The following is an 11,096-nucleotide window of genomic DNA, read 5'->3' as shown; positions in this document are numbered from 1 at the left end:
CATACTCGTTCCCATAGAAACCTTACTTGTACATGCACATTGACTGGTCTAGCCTGAAAAATAAGTCTTTTAAGCGTTATTTCAGCATTAAAAACAACATTTATGCGACAGTTAATATCAGATTTTGTTGCTGATTTGAAATATGTTGTTTAATTGAGAGTCCAGCTATCAGATTTAAAGCGGAACTGAAACGAAATAGGAAGTAAAGGTGATATAACAGATGTGTTATCATTGTTATTTGTGGTAGGACACTTGAAACTGCTGAAGTAGTTACAGGGGTGGAAACAGTGATGTTAGTTTGTTGTTTTGTTATAGGGCGCAGCCATCTTGAGCTTCAACGGTCCGTGACATCACTGGCATGATAGGCTACCTTGACAGCTCCAGCAAAATGGCATTTCGCGAGCATAACAGATTGAGAGGGGTGTCTTATTGCATTGCAAAAATTAAAAATTAAAAAATTGTGATCTGTCCAACAAGCGAATATAACACATCTGATGCAATCAAGGGCCGAATAACCTGTTTGCAAAATTACTGTGGCATAAATGTGACCATGGCGGGTCCTGTAAACAATTCCACTCACCTCTTAGTTGTTATCGTGATGTTCACCTTCACCGCAGATCTTGCTAAATTAATCCGACATCGAGGATGCTATCCAATAAGCAATATCCATCGACGACACCCACAAGATACTTGTTAGTGTGATTTCAGCCACTTTCGAACTGTGTATGAGACGCGGCGGCGCACCTTGCCAGTTTAAATTTGACGAGCGCACACGCCTAAACGCAATTGTACAGACAGCCAGCCGTCACAGCGCGTGCGTGCACTGAACTAAATTCTCTATCGTCTTATTGCATTTAAAGTGTGTATCAGTATATTCTAGAACCTTACATTACTGTAGTTCTTAAAGTGATAACAGTCTATATCAGTATACGTTTCATTCATACAGTGAAGAATATGCAGTGTTATTATTTCATTTGATGATTCAATTTCTTACTTAAATGCTGTTTTTAGTGTTAACTTGTACAGTTAAAAAAAATGTGTACAGTCAAAATCAGTCAGTTCAGTCAGAGTAGCAGTAGAGTAGCCTGACCATGAGCCTATAGCCTATAGATCTGCGCCAGAGAAACGAGGGTGCCGCCATCTTTAGAATATTGTCTTTGAACTTCCATTTTTGCAGTCGCTCTGTATATTTCTATGGCATTGCTGTCCAGGAGTTATTAGCTTTTGAAGTGGATTTACTTAATGTAACGAAAGTTATCATGAGGATTGTAATGTTTAAAGCAGATGTCTTAACATATGTCAGTAGACCGGGAAGATTTTAAAATGAGCCGTTCATTCATAAATACGCAAGATCACTGTGAAAATACAGACCGGAAGTCAAAAGACAACGAGCGCAGCGCTGAAAAGGGGTACCATGCCAGTCATCGAATATGGAAGCAGATTAGTCTCAAATATAATTCACGCAAAAAATATGATTCACAAATGCGTAGACAATTTCACATGCATGAAACCTAATTCACGTACACACAAAAAAAATCCATGTGCATGAAAAAAATATATATATTCACAAAAAGCAATTCACATGCGCAAAATAAAATTATATAATCATAAAATACATTTCACAAATGCAAAACACAATTCGTAGATATACAACTGTGCACAAAAACCTTTGAATGTTTAAAATGTACGAGTGTATCCTTGCATTTGAATGTGCAAATCGTCATTCACGTACGAATCGCCTTAGATATGTGTGTGTGTGTTTTTGAGACTTTCCTGGCAGCATAACACTCCTAACAAAGAGCAGTCGTACTCTTTAGCCAATCAGATTTAAGCTTATCAATCGACCAATCAGTATCACGTGAGGGCGGGCCTACCTACATGTTAGGTCATCAGCTTTCGACCAGTTCATGGCTGAGCAGAGGTAAGTGCAGTTAATCGTTCATTTCTGTGTTAACTGAAGTTAAAGAAGCTTGAGATCAGTTGAAGCAATAGTTTATGAACTATTAACTGATGTAAGCAAGTGTTGTTGTAATCAGATGTCCCATATCGTGTCAAAAATGAAGAAGAATGATGCTTGTTTTGTTGTATTTTAGCTGAAGGTACAGACAGCTCTCACAGCTACAATCACGCTAATGATTGCAAAACAATCATCTGTGGTCAATACCCATCGAGATTGTTCTTTAAATAGTGAATAGACCTATTTTAATGAGCAGCCAGTGTTTTTTGCCATTTGTGTATGATGTTAAATTATTATTAACACTTGTTTCCCTGCATTTTTCAGGATTACTCACCTTTGGTGTGACATCTGGATAGCAGTCACGAACATCTTAATTCATGTTGTTTCTTTATTCTCTTTTATACTTTTTTTTTGTATTTATGTCTTAATTGGTAACACTTTATTAAAACGTTTCATTAGTTAACATGAACTAATAATGAACTGCACGTGAACAGCCTTTATTATTTTTTGTTAATGTTAACATTTACTAATACTTCATTAAAATCTTGTTAACATTAGTAAATGCACTGTAAACTAACAATGAACAGCTGTAATTTTAACTAACGTTAACAAAGATTAACAAACACAGCAACAAATGTATTGCTCATGGTTATTTAATACATGAACTAATGTTAACTTAGTTATTGTACCTTATTGTAGAGTGTTACCAATATATTCAACATGCATTTCCTTATGCTGTATTGTAATCTCAAGGTTTTTAAATAAGGTTTTTTATTGTCATCTTAAGGTCTCACAGGACAATATTGTGAAGTATTAATTTTACTTTGCCTAGTAAAATAGGCAAATCTGATTTTATGCTGATAAGACAAAGGTACTTATCATAGAGAGGCAATTAAGATTATGCGACTAAGATTACTCAGTAAACTCTATTCAAATACCATCACTTAATTTCCCACATCCTCTGTCTGCACCTCTTGTACTATAGGGTTTTAGTACTTTAAATATCAGGACAAAATCTTATATGTCCTAACAGAGAGGTCTACTGATGACCGGACTGAACACAATTCATTTTTTAACTTTTCACTTGATGTATTGCACATATTTATATACTTTAAAAGCAAAGTACACTCTGACTGGATCTCACAACTCCTGAAGAGATGTATATTTCTCTGTACTGAATATTGTGCTTCACAGTTTAGACTGTCAGTTCATGATCTTCATATGTAACAGGAACATTAATCATGATCAAGTCATTTTATATATTTTATTCCCAAAGGATTCGGAAACTTTCAAATTAATAAAACGTGTACATCAAATTGAACTATGTCTGAATCTTTTAATTCTTACAAGAACATTTAATAATGCATGCATAGCAAGGCTTTATTCCTAAAGCGTGTTCATATAGTCCACAGGAGACAAATTAATACAGTAACAATGCATCACTTTCAACAACTTGTTGAAACAACTGTCAAAATGGATGGCTTGCAACATGACTGTTTTCAAAGAATTACAGTAGAAATGGTAAGATCACAGTACTGGTTGTCTGCAACTTCATACATCATCTGTCTTGGAAATCTGAAACAATAAAACTACATAATATATGCAGATCAAAACATGTCTCCTATATATGCACGTCATTACATACATTATCATCAGTTGAATGTGTGGTGGACAGGACATGAAAATCCATCAATACTAAAAATAAATGTTTATATTCACATGTGGACTAAACAGCAGTTAATAAACTATTGCTTCAACTGATCTCTAACTTCTAAATACAGAAATGAACGATTAACTGCACTTACCTCTGCTCAGCCATGAACTGGTCGAAAGCTGATGACATAACATGTAGGTAGGCCCGCCCTCACGTGATACTGATTGGTCGATTGATAAGCTTAAATCTGATTGGCTAAAGAGTACGACTGCTCTGTGTTACGAGTGTTATGCTGCCAGGAAAGTCTCAAAAACACACACACACATATCTAAGGCAATTCGTACGTGAATGACAATTTGCACATTCAAATGCAAGGATACACTCGTACATTTTAAACATTCAAAGGTTTTTGTGCACAGTTGTATATCTACGAATTATGTTTTGCATTTGTGAAATGTATTTTATGAGTATATAATTTTACTTTGCGCATGTGAATTGCTTTTTGTGAATATATTTTTTTTTTCACGCACGTGGATTTTTTTTGTGTGTACGTGAATTAGGTTTCATGCATGTGAAATTGTCTACGCATGTGTGAATCATGTTTTTTGCGTGAATTATATTTGAGACTAATCTGCCTCCATAACCCTGCACGTTGAAACATGACGCCAAAGGTATACCCAGTGCGTTAACAAGTGACGCCAAGGGGTCCTGGCCAAGCGCCCATATGTGACGAGTCCAACTGCGTCCTGTAAAACGCCCGTGGGTTGCATTGATGGTTGAAAGCCATGAGCGTCTCTCACACACGATAAATGGTGTGTGTTGAATTCGGCCAATATACTCCAGCGGGCAATTAAGGAATGATGGAACCTATATTGTCGTGTTTTTAGTTAGGATACCTAGCACACATTCACGTTTAAATTGAGTAGGCTACCACAGGCTAATTTAAAACTAAACGAAATTGTAGCCTACGCATGCTACTGTTGCTGAAAGCGTCTGATATCATGCACTTGGATTGGCTATAGTCCATCCAAGAAAAAACGCGGGTGGGTTGGAGGTGGTTAAGCCGCGAGCGTCTCTCACAGACGATAAGGGTGTTGAAAATGGCAAATAGACTCCTCTTGAAAGATAAATAATGGAAAACAATGACCTCCTATATTAGGTGTAGGCAATCCTAATCATAGAGCAAACATTAGTCGTTGCTGAAAACGTCTTTAGTCTGTGCAGTCGGTCAATGTTGAGGTGAATTGACGACTGGCGAAGCCCTGAGCGTGTAGTTACATCGCGGATGGTTTTACATTGAAGTTGGTTGAAAGCCATGTGCGTGTCATCTATACGCAAAAGGGTGCTATATGCGTGGGCAGAAAACGCCGAAGGACGTGACAAAACGGCCTTATATGACGCCCTGAGATGAGAACGGGTTGGTATTTCATATGTAGTATATATCTGTAAATCTACAACATAAATTCAATATTTCTGTAATAAGATCTTCTGAAAAATATCATAATCATAGTGCATACAAAAAACTCCTGCTTGACTCAGACACACACAGACATCAACAATCAGCACATGAATCTCAACATTGGTGACAATCAAAAGTTTTATGTCGCAATGCATGCTGGGTTCCAGGATAATATAAAACTCCCAGCATGCACTGCTGCATGAATAAAAAAAATATATTGCCACCATTGTTGAGATTCATGTGCTAAATTGTGATATCTCTGTGTTTCTAAAAGACAGTGTATATCTGTTTCTCTGGTTATGCATGATGTGTTTAAAAAAATGAGTCATTGTAATTTATTGCTGTGGTTTCACAGTGGTGGTAATGCAACACTTTTGATTGAGGATTAAACTCTGAATGAGTGAGGATGAATTCCTTAGTGAATGAACAGGCAATATGATGATTTTGTCATCATAATCATTATAACAGCAATCATTCATAAACTGTGTGTGCACAAGTGTGACTTGCAAAAACACAGCTCAAGCAGCAAAAGAAAAGCTAATGTTTTAGCATCAGCATCCCAACTAAAGCAAGCACTGATCTCTATAATGGTAACTTCAAACCAAACATTTTCAATTAAACATCTCAATAACAACTTCTGTAGATGTATGAAATAAAGTCATCCTCATATAAAGGACGTCCTCGTTAAGCGATTACAGAACTTTTAGATCAATGAAAGGTTTGCATATGGCTCACCTCAACGTCAGAAGTCTTCTTCCAAAGATAAGTGAACTACGATATTTATGTCAAGAATCTAAAGTGGCGTTGTTTAGTTGCAGCGAAACATGGCTTGATGATTCAATATTGGATGCAGAGATTCAAATTGACAATTATTGTTTGTTCAGAAGAGATCGAAATCGGAAAGGAGGTGGTGTATGTGCATATGTAAGGTCAGATTTGGTGTGTAATGAGAGAAGTGATTTTATAAACTCTACAGTGTTTGTATTTGGCTTGAAGTTTTGTTGCCAAAGAGTAAACCGATTTTGGTTGGTATTTGTTATCGTCCTCCGAATCAAAGTGATTTTTATGAGAGTCTGGATGAGGTCTTAAATAGGTCTAATTATGTTTTAGGTCAAGAATTGCTCATTCTGGGCGATTTAAATACAGATATGTTGAAGAAAGATTCATCAGTGTTTAAGCAGTTCAGTTCATTTTGTAAATCATATGCATTGAATCAAATTATCAGTGACCCAACCAGAACTACTTCTAAAAGCAGTACAATTATTGATGTTATATTGGTTTCAGACATTTCTAGGATATATGAAAGTGGTGTTTTGGAGCTTGGTTTAAGTGATCACAATATGGTATATGTTTTTAGGAAATTAAAGAGAGTCATAAGTCATCATAATACATTAAAAATTAGATCGCTTAAAAGATACAGTCCACAAGTTTTTGTTGATGAACTTAGCCAGGCTAATTGGAAAGAAGTGATGCAGTTTGATGATGTGGATACAGTTTGGGACAGGTTTAAAAAGAGATTTGTGCAAGTTTTGAATAAAGTTGCACCTTGCAAAGAAATAAGAATCAAGCAAAGAACAGAACCCTGGATGACAGATAGTATTTTAAAAGATATCAAGGAACGTAATAATAGCTTAAAATTATTCAAAAAAGTTGGAAATAAAGATAATTATAACAAATTTAAACGTAAAAGAAATGAGATAAGATGCAAGATTAAAGAGGCCAAAAAAATGTTTTTGATGAATGAAATCAGTGAAGCTAAACAAGACTCTAAAAAACTATGGCGAATCTTGAGTGGATTAGGCTATCGGCAAAAGGTTAAAAGTAAAGATTCAAAAATCAGTCTCAAAATTAATGGTCAATTGATGACAGATCAGAAAAAGGTAGCGAATTGTTTAAATTAGTTTTTTACTACGGTGGGCGATAATTTAGTAAAAGAGCTTCCAGCAAAATCAGATTTATATGATGATAATTTGGTTAAAGAATATTATGATAATTGTGGTGTTGCCTTAGGAGGTTTTTCATTTAACAAAGTAAAAGAGGTGACAGTTTATAAGAAACTAAGTGAATTGAAGTGCAATAAAGCCACAGGGTTAGATAATATTCCGGCTAAGTTTATTAAAGACGCTGCTAATTTTATAACTCCTATGGTTACTCATATTTTAAATCTCTCTATCTGCCAGAATAAGGTACCGGTTAAATTTAAACAAGCTAAAAATGTTCCCCTATTCAAAAAAGGGAGTAGGCTAGAGTGTAATAATTATAGGCCTGTGTCAATCCTGTCTTCGTTATCTAACATTTTTGAAAAAATATTATTTGACCAAATTGAAGAATATTTTTCCAATTTTAGTATTTTATATGAATTTCAGTCTGGTTTTAGAAGGTTGCATTCCACAGAGTCAACTATTCTATATTTGACGGATTATATAAAGAAAGGAATAGATAAAGGTAAATTAAGTGGGATGGTACTGCTCGATTTACGAAAAGCCTTCGACACAGTTGACCATAGTATTCTGTTGCTGAAATTAAATGCTAAGGGTTTTGACTCTAATTCATGTAAATGGATCAAATCCTATCTTACGAACAGGTGTCAAATGGTCGATGTAAATGGAGTGTGCTCAGACTTTTTGCCGATCTCTAGTGGAGTACCACAAGGTAGTGTATTAGGGCCCTTACTTTTTTTAATTTATATAAATGATTTAAAGATGGCCTGTTCTAGCCACTTATAATTATATGCGGATGATGCCATAATAATAGTTACTGATGAAAAATGAAGAAACAATAGAAAACGAGTTAAGTAGAGAAATTGTCTAATTGGTGTTTTCAAAATAAGCTATTTTTGCACTTAGGGAAAACTGAGGTTATTTTATTCGGTTCTGCTGCAAAGTTGAAGAAATGTCCCAACTCAGAAATAAGGGTGGGAGATGAGTATTTTACTTTTAAACAAGAAGTGAAATTTTTGGGATGTATTCTTGATAACAAAATGACTGGAGATAGCATGGCAGCCGTAGCTTTATCGAAAATAAATAATCGAATAAAATTTTTAGCAAGACAGGCTGCTTATTTAGATAAACAAACAATGACAATGTTAGCTGGTGCATTAGTGCAACCTCATTTCGACTATGCAGTAACTTTTTGGTACAGTGGCTCTAAAAAACATGTTAAAAATAAATTACAGACTGCTCAGAACAGGTTGTGCAGAATCGTTCTGGGGTTGCATCCTCGTATGCATCTTAACAATAACCATTTCAGGGAATTGGGTATTTTAAAAGTGAATAAAAGAGTAATGTTTATTAAAATTATGATGGTGTACAAAATAATTCAGAGAACTGTTCCTAAATACTTGTATGACTACTATGTTTTTGTGAGAGATATACATTGTATTTCTACAAGGGCAAGGATAAATAATATATATCTGTACCGGTTTAAAAGTGTAGTTGGGAAAAATTCGTTTTTGTACTCAAGTGCAGTTGCTTGGAACGAATTGCCTGACCATATAAAACAAATACAGGAGGCATGGCCCTTTAGAAGAGAAGTTAAAAAATGGCTTTCCAATTAGGATGCCTTAAGAATTTGTAAAGTGTGAGTTGCTTGTTATTTGATTTTATTCCCATTTGAACTGTTCGTTTCATTTTATCATAATCATAATCAACTTTATTGGCCATGTTTGCAGAGACAAACTAGGAATTTGACTTGGTAACAACAAGGCTCTCAAATTACAACACTCATTGACAACAACAGGCTACAACACTCACTTGACATATAAACACAAAGTAGGAAAAGAATGTCAAAACAAAATACAGTTATACATTTTCTCTGACAATACAGTGAAAAAACAAAGTGCAGGAGGGAGGATAGTGCAATATCAGTATTGTCTTAGAATTTTTAAATAAAAAAACAATAGAGCAGTGCAGTTCCATACAATGGTAATATATTATTTAATTAGTGCATTCAATAGAAAATTGAAGTTTGCATGAGGTAGATGAATAGTCATGTTGGTTGACTATGTCCAATATAAGGATAAGGGCAGTTTCAAGTATTCAACAAAGTAACTGCTTGGGGATAGAAGCTGACTTTATATCGGCTGGTTTTGGCATACAGTGCCTTGTATCGTCTGCCAGAAGGGAGAAGGTTGAAAAGTTTGTGACCAGGATGAGAGGGATCTGCAGAGATTTTTACCACCCTTTTCCTGAACCTGGACCGGTGCAGGTCCTGGATGGAGGGAAGGTCAGCTCCAATGATCTTCTCCGCAGCCCTTATTGTCCGTTGCAGTCTGGCCCTGTCCCGTTTGGTGGCTGACCCAAACCAGACAGTGATGGAGGTACAGATGACAGACTGAATGATAGCCGAATAGAATGTGATCAACAGCTCCTTTGACAGGTTAAACTTCCTTAGCTGTCTTAGGAAGTACAACCTCTGTTGCGCCTTTTTTTGGACACAGTCAATGTGGGTGGACCATTTTAGGTCCCTTGAGACATAATTATGATTATGCAGGTAGAGGACCACAATGGAAATAAGCCTGTGGCTTTTTTGTGTATTTTATCCTCAACAAATTGTATTCAATGTATATGAACTGCTTCTGGCATGATTGTATAAGTTTATGATTATTGTTGAAATAAAAAAAAAAAAATCATACTGGTTAATAATAAGTGTAATAATGTGTAATGGCTGGAAGTCAGTTGTAGTTCTTGTGTTTCTCTATTTTCTGTTCTAACAGCAGGTGTTCATCACTAATGCTCAACAATCACTTACATATTCACTTAATTATCTCACTGCAACACTGTCTCAATGTTACTTTTACTCTTTGTAGTGTGGATTTCCCTGTGGGGTTGAAAGGGTTAACAGTGTAAGATAAAAAGACACACCCACAAAATGTATTTTAACAGTAATAAACTGTAAGTTATAAAACAGGTATATACTGGCAACACTGTTGCCAGTAGTTTACTGTAAAATTTATTTTTTGGGTCACCATTGTGCAGAAGAGTAGAGCCTGTGCTTCAATCCAGGAGAAGATCTACAAACATTGATGATATGCTGCATGTTGCTTTATTTAACAGGCGGTGACTGTGTAGTTGCTGGTCCAGTGGAAATCTCTTTATTTACAAAAGTTTTGTTGTGGTTTCAAATGAAATAAGTTCACAGTAATACTTTGCTCACGTTATTAATGCATTATAAATTTTAGTTAATACATTTAAATGACAGTTGGTCAATTTAAGGCAGTCGGTTTCTGCAAGTGAAATTAGTTAACGAGAGTTTTAGTGCATTTTACAGTAACATACTGTAGCTTACAGTAAAGAACTGCACAATTAACAGTAAATTACTTTATTATTTTACTGTACAAAAAAACGGTAAGGTCTAACAGTGTGCTTTAGTTGGTTCCCTTGACCCTTATATGTTTACTTTATTATTTTACACTGTAAACCCTAACGCTCAAAATAATTAATTGGTTTGAGTAGGACAAACTTAAATTAAACTAATTTGTTCAGTCAAATTAAATTTTATGAGTATTTAGCACTTTCTTTTTCTTTCAAGTTCACAGAACTGATATATTTTAAGTAAACTGAACTGTTTCATTGTTTTGAGTTTTATGAAATGATTTATTTTAATTTAAACAAACTTAAGTTTAACTGAAACGGCTGGGATGTCTATTTCCCAGCATGCTTTGCCGATGTCACTTGAATGGGAGAGTAAATGCTAAAATTAAGTGTAATATAATGGGGTTTTTTTTATATTAATGTTAAGTGGGAGATTTAGTAGTGATTAATGTTTTGTTATGCTAATTTAGTAGAATTTCTGTTATTGTTGGTTTTAGGATAGTTACCATCATGGTGACAAGTGGTGCATGCGGCTTGATTTGAGAGCAAATAAAATCTTTATATTGTTGTACTCATAGAGCAAGTGCTGTATAACATACTATTGTTAGCATGATAACATGTTAGCAAACTAGCTTGTTAAAACTATAAGTTAATACTAATGAAAGTGTTCTCATTGAGATTACATGAAGGTTTTAAGTTAAATGTATGAACTAG

General features: G+C 35.0%; 1 long non-coding RNA gene across 1 annotated transcript; it reads left to right on the top strand.

The window, feature by feature from the left end:
• Positions 1 to 1,889: 1,889 nt before the first annotated feature.
• LOC311078388 lies at positions 1,890 to 3,278 on the top strand. The gene is made up of 2 exons (XR_014605152.1): positions 1,890 to 1,921; positions 2,282 to 3,278. It is a non-coding gene; the product is annotated as an uncharacterized lncRNA (long non-coding RNA).
• Positions 3,279 to 11,096: the final 7,818 nt, after the last annotated feature.

The sequence above is a fragment of the Abramis brama genome (genome assembly GCF_963993115.1).
Source record: "Abramis brama genome assembly, chromosome: 2".
Classification (NCBI taxonomy): domain Eukaryota; kingdom Metazoa; phylum Chordata; class Actinopteri; order Cypriniformes; family Leuciscidae; genus Abramis; species Abramis brama.
Note: the sequence above shows the minus strand (reverse complement) of the source record. Positions and strands in the feature narration are given on the sequence as shown.